The following is a 15,887-nucleotide window of genomic DNA, read 5'->3' on the forward strand; positions in this document are numbered from 1 at the left end:
GAGGAAAACCATGAAATTTAAACCAGCTTATTAACTGGGAATCATTACAGTTGCAAGGAGGATGAAAATGTTTCCAGTTAATTGTTATGGCTCACGGCTACCTAGTCACCAGTGATTCAGCAGGCACTTCTTCAAAACAACAGCATTCCCTTCAACAAGTCAAAGCCAGGAGAGGGAAAGAAATCCTCATGAATGAGAAACCAGGAACAAAACCCTGTCCTAGCAGAACCGGGGACAGACCATCTCTGCTGCATTGCAGAATATGCCACCTGTCCTCCAGCCTGCAGCAAAGGTAGGTAGAAAAAAGAAGCCATGCAAAGCAGCAGCTGTACTTACACAGACTGAAATGTCTGTCAGTCTGGACACCTGACAAGCTTCAAAAGAGACAGGGTACTGATGACAAATGCTTGTACAGACACATGCACATATTTGTAGGTATATACACAGACACATGCATTCATATGGCTCATGGCTGACTATAACATTTACACACACATAGAGAGTGCACATTTCTCTCTCCCTCTCTCCAAAACCACTCACTTGCCTAGGGGCAGGGAAGCAATGCCAGCAATACACCTACACGAAGTATCAAATCAACTGGGCTAGGAGTTGCAGAGCTGCATTTTATTTCAGCACTGGTGGCAAACACCCACGGAATACTGCAGAAGAGCAGCAGTCCCAGGGGTTAGAGCAATGGGCAACTGATGATAGGTAGACTGGAGGAACAAAAGGATCACTGAGATAGTTAATGACCAGAAAATGTGCTGAGCAGACAGACAAGAAAGACTGAGAAGCACTAGGAAATGGAGCCTTGAGCAGCACCTGGCTGGTTCCAGGTGTGACCAAGAGAGAGGAAACAAACAGCCAGGACACAGCTAAAAACCTGAAGAGCTTCACATGCAAGACAGAGAATGCAACTTTTTCCAGGATGAACACTACAGAATCACAGCATACTATGTTAATTCTTGGGAAAAGACCTGTTTCCGTACACTGAGATCTCCCAAAGCTACAGCTGTCCCAGGAACATCAACAAGGAGAAAAGAACAACTAGCTGTCCTGACAGACCAGCCAAGACACCTGCTTTGGGGATCTCTAGCTCCCCATTTGTGCTCCACCCCTCCACTTGCTCTCAAGATCCAGTCCCTCTTCAATCAGTATCTGGCTGACAGCCCCAGATTTGCCATTTTCATCAACAGGCCACAAACTTTTGCTGAGTCTCAAAGGCCTTGAGCTGCCTGGGTTTGCATGCTCTGAACTTATCTTGACCTGCTTGTAGCTCTGTTTTACTTGGTTGAGCTGCGACAGCAATTTCAGTAACTGACCAGGTGTTTATAGATGATTTGTTTTACTTTTGTTTATCTTTTGTGGAGTACAACCATAGTTTTACATAAACAACGTTGACCAACAGCTATTTTATGTAGCCTGAGATATTTACAACTAATGACTGCATAGTGGAGAAAAATGCAGGCACGGTATGAGAGCAGAGGCCTTGAGAAGTGGAGAAGCAGGACACAGTGCAGAGGAGTACAGGAATGGGATAAGAGAGGAGGCATGTGCTTGCCATTGGAGACCAAACTGCTGCAAACAATTCACACGCTGTCTGTTAAAAACCATACAGACCTGGAGCTGAAAAAAACCAGCTTTTAGGGGTAGCAAATAAATCAAAGAAAAATTATCCAACATGCATTAAAGACATCATATATAGTGAATTCTAGAAGCATTGTGGAGTTGTACAAGTGCAAGATTTGCAAGTGTATTAGCAAACATGATAAAAATTACCCAGATGAACCCTGGAGTAAGGAAGAATCCAGTAAAAGCCACATCATACTCTTCCCAGAGAAGGGCTACAAAGATTTACCCTCAACAACTGACTAAGATCTAGAAGAGCAGCATAAGGGTGAACATAACATCAGAAAAACCAAACAGAAACAAAGAAATGTATTACAGTTTTAATTGCACTATCTCAATTATTGAGATATTTTTATATAGAATTACCCTAATGCATTATTAGTCCTTCTTTTATCTGTCATAATTAGTGGTAAATTGATTAATGAATTAGAGTGTTATGTAGTTATACCAACAATAAATTCCTGCCTTTTTTTATTTATGCACATACACAGCCCATATATAAGGGGTGCTTCCTCTTTGCCCATGAAAAACAAAGCCCAAGCAATTGCCTCAGAGAAAAGACACACCAGGGAAGAGAAAGCAATGAAAGACAAGTTCAAGAAAAAACAATCTAAAAAATTTAAAAAACAGACAAAGAGCAGTTTAGAGGGAAAGGCAAGAGAAAGATAAAGAGAAGCAAAGTTTACAATAAAATTACTGCAGAATAATCAAATCTGCCATCGCGTGCTGAGCAAATTCAGCTTTCAAGCCCAATGGTATAGCAAGAGAAGATGGGAGCTCTCTGAAGGTACCCTCCTGGGATCAAGCAGCTCCTTGCAGAGATTTGCAGACCCAGCTGGGATTACACAGAGAAATCTGGCTCTACACTTCAGGTTTGCACCAACTTCCCTGCAAGAGCTGTTGACACCATGCCATGAAGCCTCAAAAGCTGAATATGTGTCTTCCTTTAAAACCAAGTCCCAAAGGAAAAATATATCCTGCTTTCAAGCAATTGGCTAACACCTCTGTTTCCAGCAGCATGCACAGCCAGAGTATTCCCTCATTGTGCCTGAGCAACTCAAGAGCAGGGAGAAAGATCCATACAACAAACTAATCATCTGGGGCAGACCAACATGACAGCTCATGGCTGATGCCTCAGGCCTTTAACTGTTTTACCATGAGTACAAAGTGTATCAATATTAAAATGGCATCATTCAAAGGAACAAAACAAAAAAAGCAATGAAATTTAACCTTGTCTGCCAGCCCCCTCTCCTCCACCACCATCTCCCTAGATGGTCACACCTGGGGTAAGGTACTGGCAGACCCCTCCAGGGTCCATTGACCCATTATTGATCTCTCCTGCATTCCAGAGCAGGAAGCAAAAGCCCCCACTGCGGCAAAGAAACTGGAGCAGCTTTTCCCCTTGAATGCTTCAGTAAGCATAATCCAGGCCATATCTCTGCAAGAATGTCAAAAAAAAAAAAAACAAAAAAAAACCAAAAAACAAAAAAACAAAAAACCAACCAAACAAAAACCCACCACAACAAACACCAGAGCACACCAAACACACACACAGGAAAAAAAAATGCTTCTTGGAAAGCATGAAATTAAAGAATCACTTGCTCAAATAGCCAGTTGTTTTCCACTTCTCTAGGCACGGGCAAAGCTCACAGTTGCCTTGGGCAGCAGGCTGCCAGATCCACAAAAAGGCACAAAAGCCTCCTGCCAGCCTTGCCTACTCAGCACCCTACAAGGTCAGGCTGGCAGATGCTGAAAGAAGGGGCAGGGGGGGCATGCTTCTCCCCACAACTGTCCACACCACAATGCACAGGAAGCCTGCGGCAGCTCCCAGGCCCAAACATCCAGAGCTCATGCCAGTTCCCTCTCCCAGCCTTGTCACTTCTCACAAAAGGAACAGCTCAGACCTTGCCAGATTGGCAAAGTTAAATTCTGCCCATGTTATCTTTTTAGAAGCCTTGTGACAGCTCTGCCTTTAACAAAAGATGAACATTTACTTCTGCTTTACCTCTATCTCAGCATAATACATAGCATTTTAAATGCACTGCAATTTTTCTTCAGAGTAGTTAATGAACATCAGTTGTCAGAAGATCTGAAAAGACAGCTTTCCTAGAAGGAGAAGCAATTATTATAAAACTCAGTTCTGCTTTCTTGTATATCTACATTTCCTGTCACAGAGAAATGTTGTCAGGTTAGAGTCCAAGACTAAGAGTACTTCTTAAAAAGTATAAGGTCACCATTGCAAAAGCATAACAACTGACTCCAAAGGCAAGAAATTGGCTGGTATCAGCTCTGTCACTCCTTGGCTGCCAGCTGAAAGAACCAGGTTCAGGTGCACAACAGGCCAATGTGTGCATGCATTGCAGGGCACTTCTTCCAGTGCAGCAGGGAGGGAGCAGAGTCCTACATCTGGTTCCTAAGCAATAGTCAGGGCATGCTTACAATAAACAAAATACACCATTTTCTTGGCACTTCTTAGCTATCCTAACACGATGCTCATTCACCTTTCACTCACTGCCTTCTGACACTGAGTGAAACCCAAGTCCATCTACAGTGCCAGGTTTTCCAGAAAGAGGAAAAGAAGTGACTCCCCGTTGTTCACACCTGGTGCTGGGATATGTCCTTTGGACTGTATGTACTTCTTTTAACTTAAACTCTGTGATTTGTGTCGAGGTTGCCAGGAGACAGTGCCTGTTTTGAGATTCTTAGAAAGGGTGGAGCTCAGCTGAGGCGGCTGGTATCTCATTTTCATCCCAGACTTTGCTATTCAGTCCCCACTCCCCCCGCCTTGCTCTTATGCAAGCTCAGGACTTGGCTCACAGGCCAGTGGTGTTGCTGCACCAAGGCAGTGGTTGCTAGGAGGTGTAACTGGAGAGATGCAGAGCAGGTAGAGCAGAGAGCAGGCTGCTACCTGCAGGTACACAGGCTTTTGAGCACTCGTGCTCTCTGCCGTCCCCCTCCTTTCTCAGCTAATGGGCAAACCCCAGCAGGTTGCAGAGCCTCAAGCTGAGAAAAGGCCTATATGATCCAAAATAGCTGAGGTACTGAGAGCTTTGCAACACTCCTCTTCCCTATTGCACTAAATGCAATAGCTTTCCAAACCTGTCAAAGCTTCCCACTTGCAGAGCTCTACCTGAGTCTTTAGCTCTGTTATCAAATAAAGCAGTCATGCTTATTCTCTTGCTTCCATCTCTTTGCACATAAACTGCAAGTTTATGACCTTCACAACAGGACTGCTTCCCCAGCTTCTCCCCTTTTTGTTTTCCTTTTCAATAGCAACTTACCTTTAGTTCACATGCTGGTTAATGAGATCAAAACAGAAAGTAACAAACCAACTATCTACATGGGATTATTACCAGCTTGCCTTCCAGTTTAAAAATCCAATTGACACACTCTGGGATTGAGGACAGTCAGGGTTTCTTTTAAGGCAGGTTAAAATCAGAAATGACCCATACAATCATTAAAACAGTAACTGCTGTAGATATTGTGACAGGCATGATGGCACTTACCTTTTGATGGAACTGGAATATTTGCCCTGGAACTAGGATGGCAGCAGTAAGAAGCACGTACTACGTATTTTTCCTTAATATGGTTTGTGAGGCAATCCAAACAGCAACAAACTTGCAGGACTGCTCCAGAAAGCCCTACCTTTCCCTGCTCACAGCCTTGGGAATCCAGCACAGGGAAATTTCAAGGACATTAAAGTGCTTTTGCTGTGACAAGAATTTTCATTGCAGCCTTGCAAAGATAACAGCATTCCCATTTCCCTGCTTCTCACTTTCTTCATCACTAACATTTTTGGCAACAGCAAGAATCCACGTTAACATTAATGGTCTTGAGGACTCAGCTAATACTGTTGGCCCCCTAAGAAACATTGCACAGGCAGTGCCTGGACCTTCCACACCAGTTCTGTGGGACAGTGTGGGACAGAAACTACCTAGCTAACTACTTGCCCTACCCACAGTATCGAACTTCATTTACAGCTCACTCACACCACTGCAGTACCACATACAAAACAAAACCCCTCTCCAAGATTTTCCATCGCTGGTGGGAAGAGCACATGCACACTACCTACACAGACAGTGCAAGCAAGGAGCCTTCTTTGGCCCATAATAAGAGTCTTGCAATTCATTCTTACACTAAAAACCATCCCCAACTTCACCATCAGTTAAGCTCAAAAGTTTTTTATAGTTAACACAATTGTGTTTCATGCTGTGGTGCTGAAGGGTCAGAGTCCAAAGGTAAGTAATAATCAAAGAATTTGCATGTAATAGTATTCTGATGTTAAAAAAAAAGGAAAATGTAAAACACAGCACTGAAGGAATGCTTACACAAACTCCATCCCATTTCCTTCCACAAACCATTCTGAGAGCACTTCTTTCCACCACTGCCCCATTTTGTACCCTCTCTCTGAGAACCAGGCTTGCTCAGCACTTAGAACAGGTGAAAACAAGGACACAGAAGGAGTGGAGCCAGTAGCATCTGGTGGTTTTTGCCATAATCACGTCCTTAACTTTGTGTGTGTGCACGTACCACAGCACCAGCTGAGCTCGTGTCCCCTTCATGGAACCAGCTGTGGGACTTTGAGCAGGAGCATGGCACTGCAGAGGCTCTGAAAGGCAGCACCACGTGTCTCTGTGGGCTTTCCCGCCTTGAGAGAAGGTTACTGCATGGTCTTGGGAGAAGAGTGTCCAAACAAGCACAGGGAAGGATTGGTGTACAACATAGCATCTTTCCCATTACCCTTTTTTTTCCTTTTTTAATATAGTCATTATTTAATTCCCAACTCCTATTATCTATAAGGGAGAAAATAGAAAACTGTTACTTTTTAGGAAACAGTGCAAGCTGAGAGAAACAAAGCGATTTTCTCTACTATTCAGTCCCATGACAGGCTATAAATATAAAGAAAAGAAGTCTGTTCCCCATGTCCTACAATACACTGGCTCTTCCCTATGGCTGGCTTTTTTCAGCCTGTCCTTTGGACAAACCCTCAGTATCATTCCAAATACAGAGCAACATAAAGAATACAGAACAACATACTTCTAGTGAGACCCCACCTGATGTACTGCATCCAGGTGTGGAATCCTCAGGACAGGACAGACATGGACCTGTTAGAGCAGGTCCAGAGAAAAACCACAAAAATGACCAGAGGACTGTAACACCTCTCATGTGAGGACAGGCTGAGAGCTGAGCCTAGAGTCAAAAAGGCTCCAGGAGACCTTACTGTGGCTTTTTAATACTTAACAGTGACTTACAAGAAAGATGGGGACAAACTTTTTTAGTAGAGCCTGTTGTAGTAGGAAATGGGGGAAATGGCTTTAAGCTAAAAGAGAATAGATCCAAATTAGAATTTTTTTTACAAAAGAAAAGTAGTGTGTTGAAGCATTGTAATGGGTTGTCCAGAGGGGTGATAGATGAGCAAACTGATTTAGTTGGAGACATCTCTGTTCACTGCAGGGTGGGTTGGACAAGATGGCCTCTAAACATCCCTTTACAACCCAAATTCTATCATCCTACGACTTTCCTGTACCCAACCCTGCATATTTGAAGGTGAGAATGGAAAGGAAGAATAGAGTTACCAGCTCACCTCTGAACTGAACTCAGTTTTCTGTTCAACTTAAAGCAGGGTTCCCACATCCTAAGGAGATCCTCGGGCTGCTCTTTCTGGGGAAAGGCATCTGACTCCTCTCATATATTCCCTTTCTCTACAGATTTCCTGTGAACAAATTTGTGAAACATGCCCCAGAATGTTTCATTTCAATTGGATCATTCCCTTGAAAAATTATCAATTCAATCTAGATATCAAAAACTATCTGCCAGTCTAAACAAGTCAAGGCTTCCTATTGTGGGTTTTGGGGGTCTAGTTGGGATTGGTTGAGGTTTTCCGGCTTGTGTTGTTTTGTTTTTACAAACAGCAGCAAATTTTTATCAAGGGCCACCAGACTTCAGCTTTGATTCACCCTGAATGCAGAGAGTGGGTACTGCCTGTCACAGCTCCTGGCACTGGGAGGGCTGCAAGACGGGGCACAGATTGTGCTCCCTCTGGGACAGGAGGTTCTATAGCCGGACAGGGAGGGAGAAGTGTGCTCCTACACTGAGCTCAGCTGCAGAGTCCAGCCTTTTCCAGCTGCCTGGCAGAAAGGAGGAATTACAAAAGCATAGATGAGCACAGGCTGATCCCAGATAGCATGGGGTACAAAAAGAAAGTTTTGGGAGACAGGGCTCATATCACGTGGCTTCTCTTGAAAGACAGGGAATAAACAGATACATTGGTACCTGGGGGCTTGAAGGAGGATGCTATATCAGACAATTGCTGATGCCATATCCTCAAATAGTAACTGTAGGATAAAGCATCACATTACATCTCTATCTGTCCCAAGCTCTAGTGGCTGGCTACAGAGCAGCAACCTATCCCTTGTAACCTGAAGGCTGGATTAGCCTGTGGCACTCAGGACAAGGACCCAGAAGCTCTGTGTACAGGGGAACAGCACTCTGTGTACAGCACAACAGCAGCTTGCCTCAAAGGGACCTGGCAACACCAAACATCAGCACTGCCCTGACTCATCTTTCAAGAACAAGAGTGGCACAACACAGAAGTAACACAAGGTCTGAAGCCAAGCACTCCACAAGATTCCCATTGTCCACCTCAACAGCTACTCCACAGCTGGCAAAGATGGCATTAACCAACTCCCCATCCAGCAGCTGAGTTCTCAGACTCAGGGGCTCAGCTCCCAGCACATTCCCTCCAGCTTTTTGACAGCACCCCAGTGCTGCAGTCTTCAATATATGCTGCAGCACTTTTGGCAGACTTGACTAAGTCTCCCTCTGGTTTAGTAAGAAGCTTTTCTGCCCAGCTATTTTGAGGTTTTGTCCTATTTTTCTCCCTTTTCTGCTGGGCAACAGGTGAACTGCAGGTCTGAAGCTTCATTGCTACCTCATTATTTAAGATTCTATCAAATATTATGTCCTCCGCTAGTTGTCAAAGGTAAAGAATTTTAATTAATACAGCAAGAGACCAAAAGCAACCTCACACACACACACACACACACACACACACACACACACACACACTAGGGGACTGGCTGATGAAAACTGCCTGGAAGTCAATTTAACAGGTTTGACTCCAGTTCTGGTAAAGTCTTAAACCAGGGGAGTTTGCCTGGAGCTGTAGGCGATTGCTAGTACTGCTTCATTTGCTTATTTGTCTTCTCTTCTGCCCAACCAACCAAGGTTACAGCTGAACTGATCAATACACAACTGCTCAGCAAACAACTCCACTCTTTAGGTGCAGTTTTATTAGAGACATGGATTCAGTGTGGAAGAGTTTCCAGTACTCACTGGAGAGACCAAGAAAAGAGAGACCAAAAACGGAGACCAAGAAAAAAACAATGTAAAAATTCCTGTCTAGCTGTTATGGACATGTGGAAACAGCACATACAAGAAAGACTGCCCCTACTCCAGCAGGCAGGACCTTTTCTGTCTGAAGTGCAATGATGGGGATTGAGAACTGGATCCAGCTGCTATCCAGATTTGAAGAGGGCAATTACTCCAGACTGCATGATTGTTACTTGTCAATGTCATGGGTCAATTGCAAGAGAACAGAAGAGAGGCCATAGCCCCCTTAAATAGGCCATAGCTCCCTTAAATCCACCTCTGGTAATTTAAATATCAGTTACAATTATTTGGCCTGAGAATAAAGCACTGTTGCAAAGCATATCTCTATTGTTTTGTCCCAAGTACAGACTTCACTCTTTTGCCAGAAACTAAGACTGCACCAGCCTTCTTCAGCCCACCCTTCTCTACAGCTATTTCTTCAGCTAAACTGTTCCCTCCTCCCAATCTACATTAATAAAGGCAAGTAGTGAACAAAGTCTTGTTACACCTCGGTCTTCATGCCCCAGTGCAGATACCTTCCTTTCTCTCCAGTGGGTATTTAACACAGGGAGATTTGAGACACAAAGTATCCCTACTTCTTTCTGAGAAATCTGCTACTGCTGGGGAAGGAAAGGGAAGGAAGGGCTTGGCTACTTTTTGTCATCTTTTTGAACAGATCTTTTTGAAACCCAGTGTTGTTCACTTTTGATACAGAAAGTTCTGCTCAAGTTTGGTTGTAGTGGCCCTACTCAAACCATTCTGCAATACAGATTCTAATTATGTTTAATGATCTCACTTAAGGGGATTTTCTTATCTTCTTCTCTGAGCCCATCATCACAATTGTGCTGGCTGGAAAATCTCCCCAGATGACATGTTAAGCACAGTAGCCTTACAGAAGAAAGGTATTAACAACATTCCAGATTCCTGGGAGATGATGAGGGGAAAGAGGTCCAACTCTTGAAAGGCAACTATCCTGTTTCAAAGAGGACAAAGCAAGCTGCCTCTGATGGGACCAAAGATGCTGAAATCTCCTTTGGAGCATACATAAGAACTTTTCTTCATTTTATTGTAGGTTTCTACATCTTTACAACACCACAGGATTCTCCTTTACAAAAGATCATAAGAAGAAACCACAGAGCTTCTCCTTCAGAGCTTTTGGTAAGTAAACTTGAAGGAGACAGCACCAGTAGAAGTGGATTTACCTACTGGCAACCCAGCAGCTCAAGTATTTCAAAATCCCTGTACCAATTCAGGCTGCTTTTGGGATACAGCCCAGTAGCATTAGTGTTTATGCTAAGCAAAATTAGTGAAGAATTGTACCTTCACAGAGCAGTAGAGCTACATATGTACCATGTACTGGCTCTATAAGGAAGTGGATTCCTTCTGTGCACCTAGAGTTTTCTAAAGGCAACAACCATTGTGACACCCAAGCAATGCGGTCAATTAGTTAATAAAAACAGGCACTGAAATAATGCAGGAATACTTGTTAACTTACAAATTAGGATTTCACTGTCCACGTCACCACTAATTCTTACCTGGCCAAATTGGTCATCAGTCTTGGAAAGATCCCAGTTCATAACAGCATTCTGCCTCATTCACCATCAGTCACCTTTTAGATTTGCCTCTCAAAACTTGTTACTGTACCTCACTGACCAAAACTTTCCACTTTAAGGAAGAAAGAATGAGCAAGGCAACACCACACCTGCTCAAGTTACACAATGTTTATCCTAAATGTTATTTTTCGATTGTGGATTATATACAGCTTAAGGTAAAGGGAAATTGTTCTAAACTGATAATTTATTACCTTGTGCAGTAATCTATCTATATAATGATGGAAAATTATGACTAAAACTTTCCAAGAGAAAGTTTTCCATCCACATGCAGATGGGCTGGAAAACACTCAGCCTTACAGCCTATCTACTGGAACTGGAAAGAAGTATTTGAGAGCAAACCAACAATCACTTCTGGAAAAGAAAAATCTCCATTCTTTCAGCTTCCAGTGGGACTTACCACTGAGCTATGTGAGACAGCTACACACGTGTTGAGCAGGCTCCTAGATGGATTAAAACCAATTCACTCATTTCCCCTTCATCCTCTTCCTCCCTTTGCTGTGATAGAGACCATCATCACTGCCAGTCAGTGCAGGACCTGACAGCCAGGAGGGATATGACTCAGAAGGGCTGAGGAGTTCAGTGGCTTCCACTCCATTCTGCAAATCAGCTGAGGATGAGGAGTGCAAGAGAGGAAGACACAGTGAAAAGAGACTGTGGCTGGATGTTCTGCAGTGCAGGCCGCCACACAAGAAGCTGCTGCACTGACATGCAGCATGCACAGCACAATTGAAGTAAAATAAAATTTGACCCAGAACTGTGCAGTTTTCTGATTTGAACACTCATACAATTATTTATTTTGGAATATTACTTGTCCTATCTCCAAAAAAACAAAACAAAACCACAAACAAACAAACTAAAAACCCAAGGTGATAAAGCTGAAGAAGGAACAAGTCTAACTCTTCAATCAGATCATGCAGCAAAAAGTAGCAGGATAAAAGACTCAGTATCTTCATTTTAACTTTGATCATCCATCTCCTATTGTCCCTCCCTTCCTATCTACAAATAAGGATGATTCATTCTGAAATGGGTCAGAATAAAGGGGCATCCAAATCATGTTCAGCAAATGTACTGTGCACACACACAGAACTAGCCAGGGACCTGTGTCTGTACTGTCTACAGTAATTTCTGAGAGAAAGCCAGAGAAATTCCTTTTACTATGTCTCAGAAAGAATTCTCTATATTAAACACATATCTGCCTTACATACAGCAGGAGCTGTACGTAAAGAACCATTCAAGAGCTGAAAGGAGGAAAGAATAAAAGAATATGCAGGTTGAGACTGATCAACTCAGCACACATGCTATGTATGAAATACCAGTTTTCCCATCAAGGAACACTAATGTAAAAAATTCCTGAAATCTATCAGAGTGCCTCCAAGTTGATGAGCAGAGCTAGAGGGATATTTAAGCTGACCAGAACATGACAGCATAGTGCTTAAAAGGCATTGCACACTAAAGGCACAAAGTGCTATATTCCTCCTCAGAAGAAAAAGCACAGGATGCTTCCTCAAGCAGGCAAGTGCCTCACCAGAAGATCAGGTTCCCAACCAGCTATGAGGATCAGCTGAGAGTCAAGAAAAGAACAATGAGAAGTAAAATCAATCAATCAGTCACACCAACCTACAAGGCTTAAAAAAAAACTAGTAAACAAATCACCAAAACCAGATAAGCTGACTAAAACTATCTTAGCAGCCGGTCTAGAATTTAAATGATAGACATTTCACACACCCATTTTTTCCTTTTTAATGTTAGTCATCCTCAGAGGATTTTCTTGGTTTTGTTTCTCTTCTTGTTTCTAGGAAACAGAGCCTCAACTAGCTACTGAAAAAAAAAAACTCAAAAGAGAATAAATTGAGAAGAGTAGGGAAAACGCAAAGCAGGGGAATTGAAACAAAAGAAGGCCAGAGCAATGGTCCTACCACAAGAGGTAAAAATAATGGTACATTTCTGTACTTCCCTCACAAGGACAACTTTGTTACTCACTGCAAAACCCAATCAAAGATTCAATTAAGCAACTTTGGGTTTGTTTCACTCGCCAATATAAAAACAGGTGAAGGCAGGCAGCAGATGCAAGACCTTTGCAGAGGATACAATTTTCTCTCTTTATGTTGTCTTATCTCCCAAGACAAGAGCCTTACATCAAAGTGGTAGCCTGGAATATCTGCAGCACTCAGTGCCTTTAGCCCTTTACCGCTGACATGAAGAAAAGGTCTCCTATAACACAAGCTTCCCACAAAAAACATACCGGGATCAGCACAGCTGCTGTCTCACACTGCCAGAGAGGGACACCCATTAGGGTCAAAGCAGTGAAAGGATAATATGTGCAAAAGCCATTGGGAAGAAAAGGAAAAAATAATGTAACACTCAGCTCTTTGGCACAACAGTGGAGTTGGAATGAGTTTTGTTGCATTGGGAATTGCTTCTTTCATCAGTTTAAGAAACTTCCCGGGAGATTCAGAAACTCCAGGAAAGAGAAAACTCAGAAAAACAATCACATTTAAAAAAAAATATTTTAGGTAAACCAGAGACTCAAATTAAGATTATGCTTAAAGAATGCCAAAGCTCATTCACATAGTTGCTTGTATACCTGATTTGGATGAAGTCACAGTGCCTGGGGCAATTGTTTTGATCTCAACCAAATCAATCTAGGTATGTTGAAAGTGTTCTTAGGAAAAATACAGCATTGCTACATAAATTCAGCTTTTAGGGATGGGAATGGAGGAGCAAAGCATCTGCATGCCAGCATTGCAAAACCTCCCTGCACGAGCAGTGGGATGGGGAAATCACTGCACTACAACTGAGGATGACCAAGTTGATGCACAGGTCATGAAACAACTGTGCATGAGCCATGCCCAGTCTGCTACATCAGACTCATGTAAATAGTTTGGTGTCCAGTAAATGCACAGTTCTGTCTGAGCAACAGAACCCAGATGGTCATAATCACTGTCACAGGGTCTGGTTGGAGTCCTGTCACCAGTGCTGTCCCCTAAGGTTCAACAAGTTGTTTAACTTGTTCATCAGTGACGTGGATAGTTCACTGATGACACAAAGCTGGGAGGAGTGGCTGATACCCCAGAGGGCTGTGCAGCCCTTGAGAAGGACCTCAACAGGCTGGAGAGATGGGCAGGGAAGAACTGTCAGGAATCCAACAAAGGCACATGCAGGGTCCTGCACCTGGGAAGAACAACCCCAGGCAGCAGCACAGGCTGGGGGCCAACCTGCTGGAGAGCAGCTCTGCCAGGAGAGGAGGAACCTGGGAGTTCTGGTGGACAACAACTGAGCCAGCAGTGCCCTTGTGGCCAAGAACACCAGTGGGAACCTGGAGTTCATCAGGAAGAGCACTGCCAGCAGGTCCAGGGAGGTGATCCTGCCCTTCTGCTCAGCCCTGGTGAGGGCATATCTGGAGTGCTGTGTCCAGTTCTGGATTCTTCAGTACAAGAGAGACGTGGAGCTCCTGGAGTGGGTCCAGCAAAGGGCTAGGAAGATAATTAAGAGACTGGAGCATCTCTCTTACCAGGAAAGGCTGAGGAAGCTGGGCCTGCTCAGCCTTGAGAAGAAACAATGGAATGGAGAGGGGACCTTATCAATGTCTATCAGTGTCTCAAGGGAGGGTGTCAGAGTGGCCCCCCTCCCTGGAGGAGCCAGGCTCTTCTCAGTGGTGCCCAGCAACAGGACAAGAGGCAAAGGGCAGAAACTGATGCACAGGAAGTTCTACCTGAATATGAGGAAAAGCTTTTTTACTGTGCAGGTGACAGTTCAGTTCTTTACTGAACAGGTTGCTCAGAGAGGCTGTGGGGTCACCCTCACTGGAGATATTCAAGAACCATCTGGATGTAATCCTGTGCCATGTGCTCTAGAATGACCCTGCTTGAGCAGGGAGGTTGCACAGAATGACCCAGTGTGATCCCTTCCAGCCCTACCTGTTCTGTGAGTCTGTTTAATTCAAATAGAAACAAAAATACACAAATGAAGCCAGTGTACCAGAAAGGCCAGGATTCTTCCAAATCAAGAGACATTCACTGCAAATCACAATGGAAAAAAAAAACCACAAAAACAACCAACCAAACTAAAAAACACCACAAAAACCAACAAAACCCAAACTGAACAAGATGATTAGATTGTTAGGTTGAGTCTGTATGACTGCAGCAAATCACAACAGTATCAGGCCAGCCATGGCATAAAAGCAGCAAGTTATACAAGCCTTTAAACTTTTAGAACACACTTCTAGTATATTCCTGCCCAGGCCATGAAATGTTGCCACCAACAAGTAAGGACAAGAATTCCCCTGTAAAGCCCTAAGGAATCACATAACCTTTTAATTAGCCAAAAGAAACCCCAGGTGTACTCACACTTGATTAAATCAATGTCAGGCATGCTCATCAAAGGACATTGCTATTAACAAAGCTAACATACCTTCAGCTATGCAAGAGCCCAAAATGAGTTTACTGCACCCATTTTCTTCTCTCTTTGCTGACTTGAAGTGTGAACATATTCAGTATCAGAAAAGATACACAGGAAGAGGCAAAACACACCAGAACATATTTGCCTGGCTCCAAAGAGTTCAAGCATAAGAGATGCTGTTGAACAATGATGTGGACCTCAAATTGTCTGCAGGTTAACAGACTGTCCACTGACAGAAAAAGAGGCAATAGGCATAAATTAAAGCATAAAATTTTTTTAAACCCTTTATTTTTATGTTTTTATTTTGTTAGTATTACTATGAGAGTAGTCAAACACTGGAACATGGTGCCCAGAGATGGTGGCATCTCCATCTCTGGAGATATTCAAAGGCTGTCTGGCCGTAGTCCTGGGCAACCTGCTACAGGTGAGCCTGACTGAGCACAAGGGTTGACTAGATGATCTCAAGAGGCTCCCCCAACCACAGCAATGTTGTGATTTGGTGAATTAGGATATCGCCAGGACAAGCAAAAATTTCTAGCCAGTTTCACTGACTCCATCTCTCATTTTAGCCACAAACACAGAATCTTTAAATGCTGCTAGCACACTCATGGTACCCTTGAAACATCATCTACAACCAATGTGGAAGTTCTTGTCTTCTAATTCCAGCTTTCATGTCTTAAGAGTATGTCCATGCAATATGACTTGGAGTCATGTCCTTTGTCTTCTCTTTTAGCTTGCTGACAGCAGAAAAAGCTCAAAGGAGAGCCAAACTCATACTGATTCCTGCATTGCAGCAGACCTCTCCAGCCCTCACTCACGTCCCTGTAGGTAGCTCTTTTGCTTTCCATCAAAGTCTCCTTCTGGATACCTCTATTT

The 15,887-nt window shown here is 43.4% G+C and overlaps 1 protein-coding gene across 2 annotated transcripts in view; it reads right to left on the reverse strand.

Annotated features, from left to right (window-relative positions):
* MAPKBP1 (mitogen-activated protein kinase binding protein 1) overlaps positions 1-15,887 on the reverse strand; it is a 99,816-nt gene that overhangs the window by 54,948 nt on the left and 28,981 nt on the right. The window lies entirely within an intron of this gene.

Source organism: Geospiza fortis, unplaced genomic scaffold, assembly GCF_000277835.1.
Source record: "Geospiza fortis unplaced genomic scaffold, GeoFor_1.0 scaffold66, whole genome shotgun sequence".
NCBI classification, from domain to species: domain Eukaryota; kingdom Metazoa; phylum Chordata; class Aves; order Passeriformes; family Thraupidae; genus Geospiza; species Geospiza fortis.